General features: G+C 43.3%; 1 protein-coding gene across 2 annotated transcripts in view; it reads right to left on the bottom strand.

The window, feature by feature from the left end:
• The window catches only part of JAKMIP1 (janus kinase and microtubule interacting protein 1), a 2,220,219-nt gene that overhangs the window by 2,106,080 nt on the left and 103,240 nt on the right, over positions 1 to 10,899 (bottom strand). The gene's annotated exons all lie outside the window — the stretch shown is intronic.

Raw genomic sequence — 10,899 nt, 5'->3', positions numbered from 1 at the left:
GGGGGGCCCCCTCGGGTATGGAAGAAGAACAGGGGACACAACTGGTAGTATGTGACCGGTTGTCCATTGCACCGTCAGGGCAGTTTTCCCTACACACCAAAGATAACTATTGCATTTACAACTATAGTGATTTTGTGATCACGGATACATGTTTCCAATTGTTTACAAAGGGTTTCAAATTTGTACCAAATAAACGTAGTAATTTGGTGCATGCAATTCTTGACTTGAAACTCTTCGTACGCAAATTGAACCTAGAAAATCTTTTAGGTGGTATATCTGGTACTTCTAGTCTGCACTTGAGAAAATCCAGTACTTTTAACCCCCCTCTACACCCTCAGCTCAAAAATCTTGAGCAAAGGATTGAGAGGAGGTTCCGTAAGGAATTAGGTTCGGATAGACTCAGGGACAACCTAACTATTGATGAAAAGAATTTATTGGAAAAACTAAGTAGGGAACCTGGGTTGAGAATCATGGAACCTGATAAGGGTGGGGGGACCGTTATCATGGATACTCATTTATATCAGGCTAAAACGTATTATATTTTGCATGACTATGATAAGTATACTTCTGCTTCTATAAATGAGATTTATTTGTCTTATCATAAAATTGACCTGGCTATAAAAGACCTATTAGATCAGGAGGTAATTGAAATGGACACCTATACCTTCCTTTCTAATTCCAATCCACGGGTACCCTCTATTTTTGGGATACCCAAGGTACATAAAAATCTGGAGGACCCTCCTTTGAGGCCCATAGTGGCTGCGCAGGGCTCCAAAACACACAGTATTTCCAAGTACCTGGATTGGAAATTAAAAGAACTGTGGGGAAGGCAAGGTTATATATTAAAGGATTCTTGGGCCTTTCTACGTAGCATACAACCTCATCTATTTGAGAAGGATGTTGTGTTTTTGACAATTGATGTAGTGGATCTCTTCTCCGTTATTCCAAACGAGGTAGGGTTGGAATGGTTGGAGGAAGCCTTGTGGGAGTGCCCAAATATCACAAACAATGACGTCCATTCCATTACTCATTTAATGGAGTTGGTCTTGAAAAATAATTATATCTTTTTTGCTGGAGAGTACTTTCATCAGATTTCGGGAGTTTCCATGGGAGCTAATTGTGCCCCAACTTATGCGGACATTATTCTGTATATGTGGGAGCAAAAGTATGTCACTAATAGTTCCTTTTCAAACTATTGGAACTTTTATGTTCGATTTCTTGATGATATATGTATTTTCTGGAATGGCCCTGTGGGTGACATCCAAAAGTTCATTGATTACTTACATACCACTACCTCTTTTCTAAAATTTACCCACCAGATTTCGTTTGAAAGGGTAAACTATTTGGATGTGGCTCTTATAAAGGAGGGGGAAGGGGTAAAATCCTGTATTTACAGAAAACCCACCTTCTCCAATGGTTATTTACATTACACTAGTTCACATCCACGTTATCAAAAAAGAGGTATTCTTAAGGGACAATTTGTCCGAATATCTCGAATGACCTCTGTTGAAGAAGATTTTAGACGGGAATGTGGGGTATTAACAGCTTTGTTCCTGGAGAAGGGTTATCCCATCGAATTGATTACATCAGTACAGGAAGAGGTTAGTGCAGCCCGACATACTAGGTTTAGACCTATTTTGGGGAAGACATATACAGAATTGGATGGAGGGACCCCAATGGGCACTACGGAAGTAAATTTTGGTAATTTTACCTTTGTTACCAGCTTCAGTGGTAATGCATTTCATGTTAGGAACATTGTTGACCAGGAATGGTCTATGTTCCAAGAATTTACTGATTTGAATGCCTTTAAAGCCAGGTCAGTTAAAACTATATACAAAAGAGGCCAGAATATGAAAAGGGTATTGGAGAACCAGGAATTTTATATACCAACTTCAAAAAATAAAACTGGCACATACAAATGTGGGCGTTGTCCCTATTGTAAGTTTATCATACAAGGCAGTCACTTATATCTAGAAAGTCGGGGGAGGGATATCAAAACCAACGGTTATTGTAATTGTGCATCTAGTGGATTGGTTTACTTGGCTATGTGTCAGATGTGCCCAGCGTTCTATGTTGGAAAAACTGAGCGTCAGTTTAAGAAGCGCGTATACGAGCACAGGTATGACATAGCCAAGTGTAAAAATACCAATGCATTGTACAAACATTCCACTGAATGTCAAGGGGCAAGTTTTTTGTTTTTTGCCATAGAAATGGTTCCAAAAGACATAAGAGGTGGGCCCTGGGAGGCTAGTTTGGCACATAGGGAAACTTTTTGGCAAATTTTGTTGGAGGCCACACAGCCCCCAGGACTAAATGAGTCCATTTCTATAGTGCCTTTTTTAAAGTTAAAATCTGGATGCATTTAGTTATTACAAATGTATACATCAAATCATTATTTATTTATTGTTAGTACATAGACTGAATGCATCTTTATTTGTATATTATTTTATTTATTTTATAAGAAAGCATGTATTGTTCAACTATGCAATGTTTTGTCTATTATTCATGTTGTAATTGATTGATGGTTTTATCTAATTAATTGATTAATTGTGTGGGTTGGTCCTATAAAAAGGAGGGGTTTGATTAATGAATTTTATCTGAAGAAGTCAGTTTCTTTGACGAAAACGTGTGTGTTTGTTCGAGATATTTAATTTAGCACGTTAATAAACCTTTGGTTATTTTGCCTGTGGTCAGTACCTTATTATATATCGTGTCCTGGTGATTCCGGTCTGGTGTAGCTGCCTTGTGGATATTGTTTTAGTTTTTTGCAGCGTTGTTCTTTTGGAAGGTCACCCACATATCTACCAATATCCTGTCTGAACATGCTACCAGCACAAAACCGAACCAAACTACTAATGCCAACTTCTTCCATGAAAAACAGCCCAGAATAAGCTGTACACATAATCCACCTCCCTTTAGAAAAGCATCACTTACTGCAAGTTTCTCATCGAAAGGGTTATATTCAAGCATGAGTCAGAAATAAATAGTTTACCAAAAGCATGATTCTTGTGTCTGTCTTCAAATTGTTAGGATTCATTCCTCACAGTGAAAACATTCCTTTCTTCGATAAAAGAGCAGCCTTGACAATTCATGCCGCACGTGTGTAATGCATGCAAAACAGGAAGCGGAATTTTTCAGTTATTTTTCATCCTAAAGGTAATTCAAACTTATTTTTTAGCAGTAACGACTTACAATAACACCTTACAGTGTTTCTTGCACTCATTTCGATTCCAGTATGCGAATTTTGCAACCACGAAAATCTGGTTGCGATAATACGTAAGTACTATATATATATATATATATATATATATATATATATATATATATATGAGTTTGTGGTGGAATATATATATATAATGTATGTGTATGTATGTGTGTATATATATATATATATATATATATATATATATATATATATATGTGTATTTATGTGTTTGTGAGGTATGTTGTTGTGTCTTTTGGCTTATGTGTTGTAGACTTGCAAGGAACCACCACGAACCACCATGAACCAAAACTGTCGAGGCCAATTTGGAGCAATCAAGATGAGGAACTTGGGCTTGTCCTGCTTTATCTTCAGTAGTACCCGAGGCAGTAGAGGAAGAGGAGGGAAGGCATATGCAGACAGACTTCTCCAACTGAAAGACAGGGCATCCACTCTCCATGCTGTTTTGTGGAAGGACCTGGTGCAAAAGCGAGGCAGCTGATGATTGAGATGGGATGCAAACAGATCTATCTGGGGACATCCCCAAACTGCAGTAATCCTTTTGAACAAGTTGGGGTCTAGCATCCATTAAGTGAGGATCTGAAATGTTTCTGCTCAGGCTGTCTGCTAAAAGATTTTGTTTTCCTGGAATGAATTGAGCCTGGAGATGCAGATTCAAATTTAGAGCTGTGTCCCATAAACTCAAAGCCAGTCTGCAAAGGGGTAAGAATGAGATCCCCTGCTTGTTGATGTACCACATGACCGTGGTGTTGCCTGTGCGAATTAGCAGAGGCCCTGGTTGTAAAAGGTGCTTGAAGGCCAAAAGGGCATTTTGAACTGCCAACATCTCCTTCAGATTGATGTGCCAGTGAAGATGGTCCTCAGGCTGTCTGCTAAAAGATTTTGTTTTCCTGGAATGAATTGAGCCTGGAGATGCAGATTCAAATTTAGAGCTGTGTCCCATAAACTCATAGCCAGTCTGCAAAGGGGGTAAGAATGAGATCCCCCCTGCTTGTTGATGTACCACATGACCGTGGTGTTGCCTGTGCGAATTAGCAGAGGCCCTGGTTGTAAAAGGTGCTTGAAGGCCAAAAGGGCATTTTGAACTGCCAACATCTCCTTCAGATTGATGTGCCAGTGAAGATGGTCCTTTGTCCAGGTTCCTTGCTGGCAATTGTTTAGAAAATGTGCTCCCCAAGCATAATCCGAGGCGTCCGTGGTTAGGATTTGAGTAGGTTGAGGGAGACGAAAAGGTTTTCCTTCGTTCAAAATGCATGCCCTGGACCACCAGTGGAACTCCTTCTGGAGGCAGGGGATCAGAGGAATCAGAATATCCAGATCGTGATAATGCTGTGACCATACACTTTTCAGATACCATTGAAGCTTTCTCATGTGAAGCCTTGCGTTTGGAATCAACAGAATGCAGGGACCCATGTAGCCCAGAGCCTGCAGGAATTTCCTTGCAGTGAGCTGAGATAGAGTTGCCAAGGTGTTGAAAGTAGAAGCCAGCTGAGTTTGTTTTTCTGGAGTGAGGTAGGCCCTTTGTAAGGTTGTGTTTAAGAGGGCTCCCAAGAATACCATTTGTTGAGAAGGGATCAAATGTGACTTTTTTATGTTCACTGAGAATCCCAGTAAGAGGAGAAGACGTTGAACAAAGTCTAGGTGTTGAAGCAGAAGATCTTTGCTGTCTGCCTGAATAAGGCAGTCGTCCAAATAGGGGTAATTCTGAATCCCCTGAAGTCTGCAGTAAGCCACTACTGGTGCCAGGCACTTGGTGAAGACTCTGGGCGCAGTAGATAAACCAAAGGGCAGAACAGAGAATTGAAAGTGCCTCGAACCTGCCTTGAACCTGAGGAATTTCCTGCGTTCTTGTCTGATAGGGATATGCAAATAGGCTTCCTTTAAGTCCAATGTCACCATCCAGGCGTCCTGAGAGAGCATTGGAAGTAACTGTTGCAGAGTGAGCATCTTGAACTTTGGAATTTCCAAAAAGGTGTTTAACACAGAAAGGTTCAGAATAGGTCTCCAAGAGTTTTGTTTTCTGGGAACCAGAAACAGCCTTGAATAAAATCCTTTTCCCATTTCCAAGAGTGGAACAGGCTCTATGGCTCTCATGGCCAGAAGAGCATCCACTTGAGTTAAGGCCTCTGACCATTGAAGTTTTGGCAGATCTGGCCAACCGTGAGTCCTTGGCAAAGTGTGAAAGTGGAACTTGTAACCTTTTAAAATCACATCCAATACCCATTTGTCCTGGGTAATATGAGTCCAATTTCTGTAAAAGAGACAGTTTTTCCTCCGAGGCGTCCAGGTAAAGAGGTCCTGAAGCCCAACCGAGAGAGTCATTGAGTTTGTTTTCTTTGAGATTGGGATCTGTCTTCTCCCCTTCTAGGTGAAGAAGCAGTCCATTGTCTAGATCTGTACGAGGTCTGGCCTTGACCACGACCTCTGGAGCATCTATATCTTCCCCTTTGAGGCCTGTCAGACTTGGGAAAGGACCAATTTTTAGAGGGCCAATTCCTGGAAAATCTAGGAGGCTGAACCAGCAAGAAATCTTTTACAGTCTGCATGGACTTTGCCTTTTCTTCCATCTTTTTAATAACTTCCTCAGCCTTAGAACCAAAAAGAACATCATGTTGAACAGGGGCATCTAATAACTTAGCCTTAACCTGTTCAGGCAAACTTTGTTCACGAAGCCAGGCATGTCTCCTAATCACAGTACCAGAGGCAGCAGCCCTGCAGGAAGCATTCAAGGCATCAAAACCACAATGTAAGCTATGCTTGTTAACCTGTTCAGTAGCATGCAAAACATCCTGAAGTTCCTTATCGTCTGCACAAGCAGATGCGGAAGCAAGCTTTTGCTTTAAAACAGACAAAAGAAATTGCTGGTATTTAAACATATGAAACTGGCAATTTAATGCCCTTACAGAAAGGGTAGCAGAAGTATATACCTTTTTGCCCCACCTGTCTAAAGCACGAGAATCCTTCTCAGAGGGAATAGGATTTTTAGAAGTAGCAACCTTAGCAGCCTTAGAACCCTGAGAAATAGTTTCAGGGTCTGCAGAAGGATTTTTAAATAAACATAAATGAGAGTCAGGAACCCTATAAAATCTATCAGGCTTAGAAGGAGCAGGAGGCATGGAATCAGGATTCAAATTAGCCTCAGAAAAAGCATCATCCACAATGTCCAAAACAGGAGGGATAGCTAAAGGCCTATGCTGAGGAAGAAGAAGAAATTCTCTAAGCCTCTTTTTGGAAGCAGAATATTCCTGTCCTTCCCAATGAAAATGTTCCCTCATCTCATGCAAGGTCTCCCCAAAAGAAAAATCCTCAGGCGGAGAGGCCGAGGGCAAAGATTCCTCAGCATCCGAATCCTCATAAGGGGGGAAGGAATAGTCCTGATCAGAGGAAGTAACAGAAGAGACAGAGGCCTGGTCAGAAGAATCCAGAGTAACATCCTGTCGAGGCCTTTTCTCAGGAGGGGGGTGAGAACCCCTAATCATTGTAAGCAAGTCTTCAGCCATCCTCAATAATTGTTTTTGTGTCTTGGGAGTGGATTCAGAAGCAGCTCGAGCTGAAACTTTAGACTTAGAAGGAGCCTTTGTCTTTGCCTTTGAAATAGTAATGTGAGTAGGCCTGAAAACCCCCTCAGAAGCCGGTACCTGCACAGTGGTTCCGGACCCATCTGAAGAGCGGCGTCCGAAGGTCCTGCAGCAGTTAAAATAGTGGGCCTTGATGGCTCCCCATGGGAGTCCGTATCGACCATCGGTTCAAAGCGGCGGACGACAGGGGCTGCAAAAGCGCCTCACTGTCGACAGCCGAACCGGACGCTGGCTCCAGCTGCAACGAGTCCTGTTTGGACCTCGGAGGCCTGTCTTTATCTTTTCGCTTCTTTTGAACCCCGGTAGTATCCGGCCACATTCTGTAATTGAAGCGTCTGCCAAAATAATTTAAAGCCCAGTCGTACCTGCGTTTGATAGTACGAGAGTTGAACCTGGCACAGAACCGACAACAAGAAACGTCGTGGTCAGGGCCTAAGCAAGGTAGACAGTAAGAGTGGAAATCTTTATGAGGTATTTGTTTCCCACACGCTATACAATTATTAACTTTTTCTGACATCGGAGGAACAAGAAAAGATTCCCCAATGGGGTACTTAGCTTTGAGAAGAGAAGTAACAACGGACCGACAACAACCAAGAATGCTGTTCGAAAATCGCCAACCAACGTTTTGCGAGCTGCTTTCCACCGCACGGCAAGAAAGACTGGAGAAGATGGCGTCGGCTGAGGGCTATGTACCAAGGCGTACTGACGTCAGGATACTAGCTTATACAGCCGACGCCGGACCCAGACTTTGGGATTCTGGCCGACCTCGGGCTGCCTGCCGGCAGGAGCACCCTACAGTTATGACTGCAACAGTGAAACACGAAGAACATCATACTATCCATTACAACAAGTTGAGGAGAGCCACATGAACCAACTGTTGTCATTCAGACTGCACCACATGGAATCTCTCATTGAGCACGTCACAGCTGTGCTCCAAGAGGAAACATGAAAATTCAGATGACCAATCATCTAAAACTGGACAGTAAAACATCTGCTACCATGCTGACCACAGTACAGTGTTACAAATTTTAATACACTTATTTTTATTTTGTGTAATTCATTTGTTTAGGTTTCCACTTTATCTAGTTAGTAAATGTATCTATTGATTTACTAGTAAATTTATTTTTAAGTATACATCAACATATTTGTCTTCTCAATGTGCCTGCATATAGGTATTCCCATGTCAAGTATATCTGATATACAGTAATGCTGTAAGTCACCTATCTAGCTGACCTTGATAACTTTTAGTTATGTACTTACCATAACTTTAGATGTTTGGGATCCATCTCGCCTACATTCTGTACTGATGGTCTCGGAGCCGATCCCTCGGCTCCAACTCGGCACGCTATGCTATAGAGCGAAGCCTCTTATTGGCTGAGCTATTTTCTATCCCAGGATGCACCACCACTAATCCCCCAGATCTTGTTTGTCCGCATTCATGCACACATACATAACTTGTTTATATAACATTGCCAGATGTTTCAAGATGAAACAACAGGATTCGGACCTTCTGATCTCTTCTGATCTCCAAGGAAGGGGAAGGAGGGTGGGTTATTAGGAATGTGAGATGGATCCCAAACATCTAAAGTTATGGTAAGTACATAACTAAAAGATGTTATGTGATCCTATCTGCCTACATTCTGTACTGATGGGACAGCGTCCCTAGCACCTAAATCCTGGGTGGCTCACTGGAAAACACTCCTGAGCACTGTGGAACCAAATGAAGCTCGCCCGAGATGCCACATCCAATTTGTAGTGAGAAATGAAAGTGTGAGGGAAGACCACGTAGCCACAGCACAAATGTCACTAATGGCAAGCTTAGAATGGAATGCTATTGAAGTAGCCATAGCTCTTGTAGAATGAGCTTTGACAGAGGTCGTAAGCTCTTTATTAGAAGAGGAATAAGCTTGAGTAATACAGTCCCTGATCCATTTGGCAATAGTGACCTTTGTGGCGGCTTTGCCCAATTTATTATGCGAAAAGGATACAAACAATTGATCTGTTTTCCTTGTTTGTTTGGTCCTATCTAAATAAAAACGCAATTGCCTGTGGACATCTAATGTGTGGAATATGTATCCCGCTTTGTTTGAGTACTTTGGAAAGAAAACTGGAAGTTCTAATGACTGTTGTAGGCAAAAACTGGAACAAACCTTAGGGACAAAGGATGGATTTGGCCTGAGAGATACTCTATCTTTGTGAAAAACCAGGTACGGAGGTTTTACAGACAAAGCTTGAAGCTCTGAAACACTTCTGGCAGAAGTAATCGCAACCAGAAAGGCAGTTTTCCACGATAGAAATTTCAAATTGCATGTTGCTGCCGGTTCGAAGGGGGAGGAAGTTAAGGCACGTAACACCACATCGAGATCCCATGGAGGAGCAGGATGAGAAATCGGAGGTCGTAAAAGCGCAGCACCTTTCATGAAGGTCTTACACAATCTGTTGCTCATTAAAGGTGGGTTTATAGACTCGTGAAAATTGGAAATAGCTGCCAACTGAACCTTGATGGTAGAGACTGGAGAACCTTGATTGAATAGGGAAGTTAGAAATTTCTGGACTTCTAATACGGGAATAGTGATGGGATCCAGACCCCGGAGTTGAGCCCAAATAGCAAATCTCTTCCATTTGCTAGAATACAATTTCTTAGGGGCAGACTTGTGGGCCGAAGATAAGATATGTACAACTTCCGGGTCTAAGGTATGATTCCTGACTATAGTCGGAAGAGGAGGAGCCAAGCTGTTAATTTCAAGGTGTGGTGAGACTGGTGGAGTAGTCCCGACTGATGAACTAATAGGTCTGGGATCTGATCCAGGAACCATGGACCGTCCAGTGCATATTTCCGAAGATAGGGGAACCATACCTGACGAGGCCAGTAAGGAGCAACTAAGATCATTTTGCTCCCCAAGTGAGATGCCTTTTGGATCACTCTGGGAAGGAGGGGAACTGGGGGAAAAGCATATAGCAAGCCGGTGGGCCATGGATGGGCTAGTGCGTCCATAGGGCTCTCCCCCGGAGCCGGAGTGAGGGAGAAGAACTTTTTGCACTTCACATTCAGCGGGGTCCCGAAGAGGTCGCAACAAGGAATTCCCCATTTGCTGAAAATCTGATTTGCAACCGTAATGTTCAGAGACCACTCGTGTGGAGAGAGGATAGTTCTGCTCAGTCTGTCGGCTATCACATTGGCCTTGCCAGGGATATGAGTCGCCACTAGAAATCGTTTGGTCGACACTGCCCATTCCCAAACTCTCATGGCCTCTCTGCAAAGGGGGGTAGGATCTGGTCCCTCCCTGCTTGTTCAGGTACCAGACTACTGACGTTGTCGGAGTGAATGGCAATTACGCCCTGAGGGAGGTAATCGTGAAGGGCTTGTAGGGACAGAAACACCGCCCTCATTTCTAAGATGTTGATATGAAGTAGGGACTCTTCCGAATGCCATTTGCCTTGGACTGACCTGCCCAGGGAATGCCCCCCCCCCACCCCATCTGGGAGGCGTCCGTAGTCAAAGTGGCCACAGGAGGAGGTGGAACAAAGGGTCGTTCCTGATCCAGATTGGAGGGCACCAGCCACCAGCGAAGGTCCCGTTTGCAGGTTTCCGTGATCCATATGAGGTGACTGAGAGGGAGATCCTGAAGGGACCACTGTGTTGAAAGAAGCCACTGGAGAATTCTCATGTGCAACCTTGCTAGGGGAACTAGAAGAACTGTGGTGGACATAGATCCCAATAGCTGCAGAACCATTCTGGCTGGGGCTTTGGATCTGGGAAGTAAGGCTCGAACTTGAGCCTGTATGGTTTGTATCCTTTCTGTAGGTAGATAGACCCGCATTGGTTTGAGTCTATCTCTACTCCGATGAATCTTATGCGTTGAGATGGCAGCAACACAGACTTTGGCCAATTGAAGGTGATTCCAAGGGAAGTGCCCAGTGATATTGTGGCTTGTAGGCTCCGCAATAGTAGATGCTTGGAGGTGGCAGTTAGGAGCCAGTCATCTAGATACGGAAACACCTGGAATCCTAGACTTCTCAGGTGAGCAGTCACGACCGCCAAACATTTGGTGAACACCCTGGGGGCTGTGGTGAGACCAAAGGGCACCGCGGAACTGA

This window comes from Protopterus annectens, chromosome 14.part0 (genome assembly GCF_019279795.1).
Source record: "Protopterus annectens isolate FY-2018-M chromosome 14.part0, PAN1.0, whole genome shotgun sequence".
NCBI lineage: Eukaryota > Metazoa > Chordata > Ceratodontiformes > Protopteridae > Protopterus > Protopterus annectens.
The sequence above is the reverse complement of the archived record's forward strand: the minus strand, read 5'-3'. Positions and strand labels throughout refer to the sequence as shown.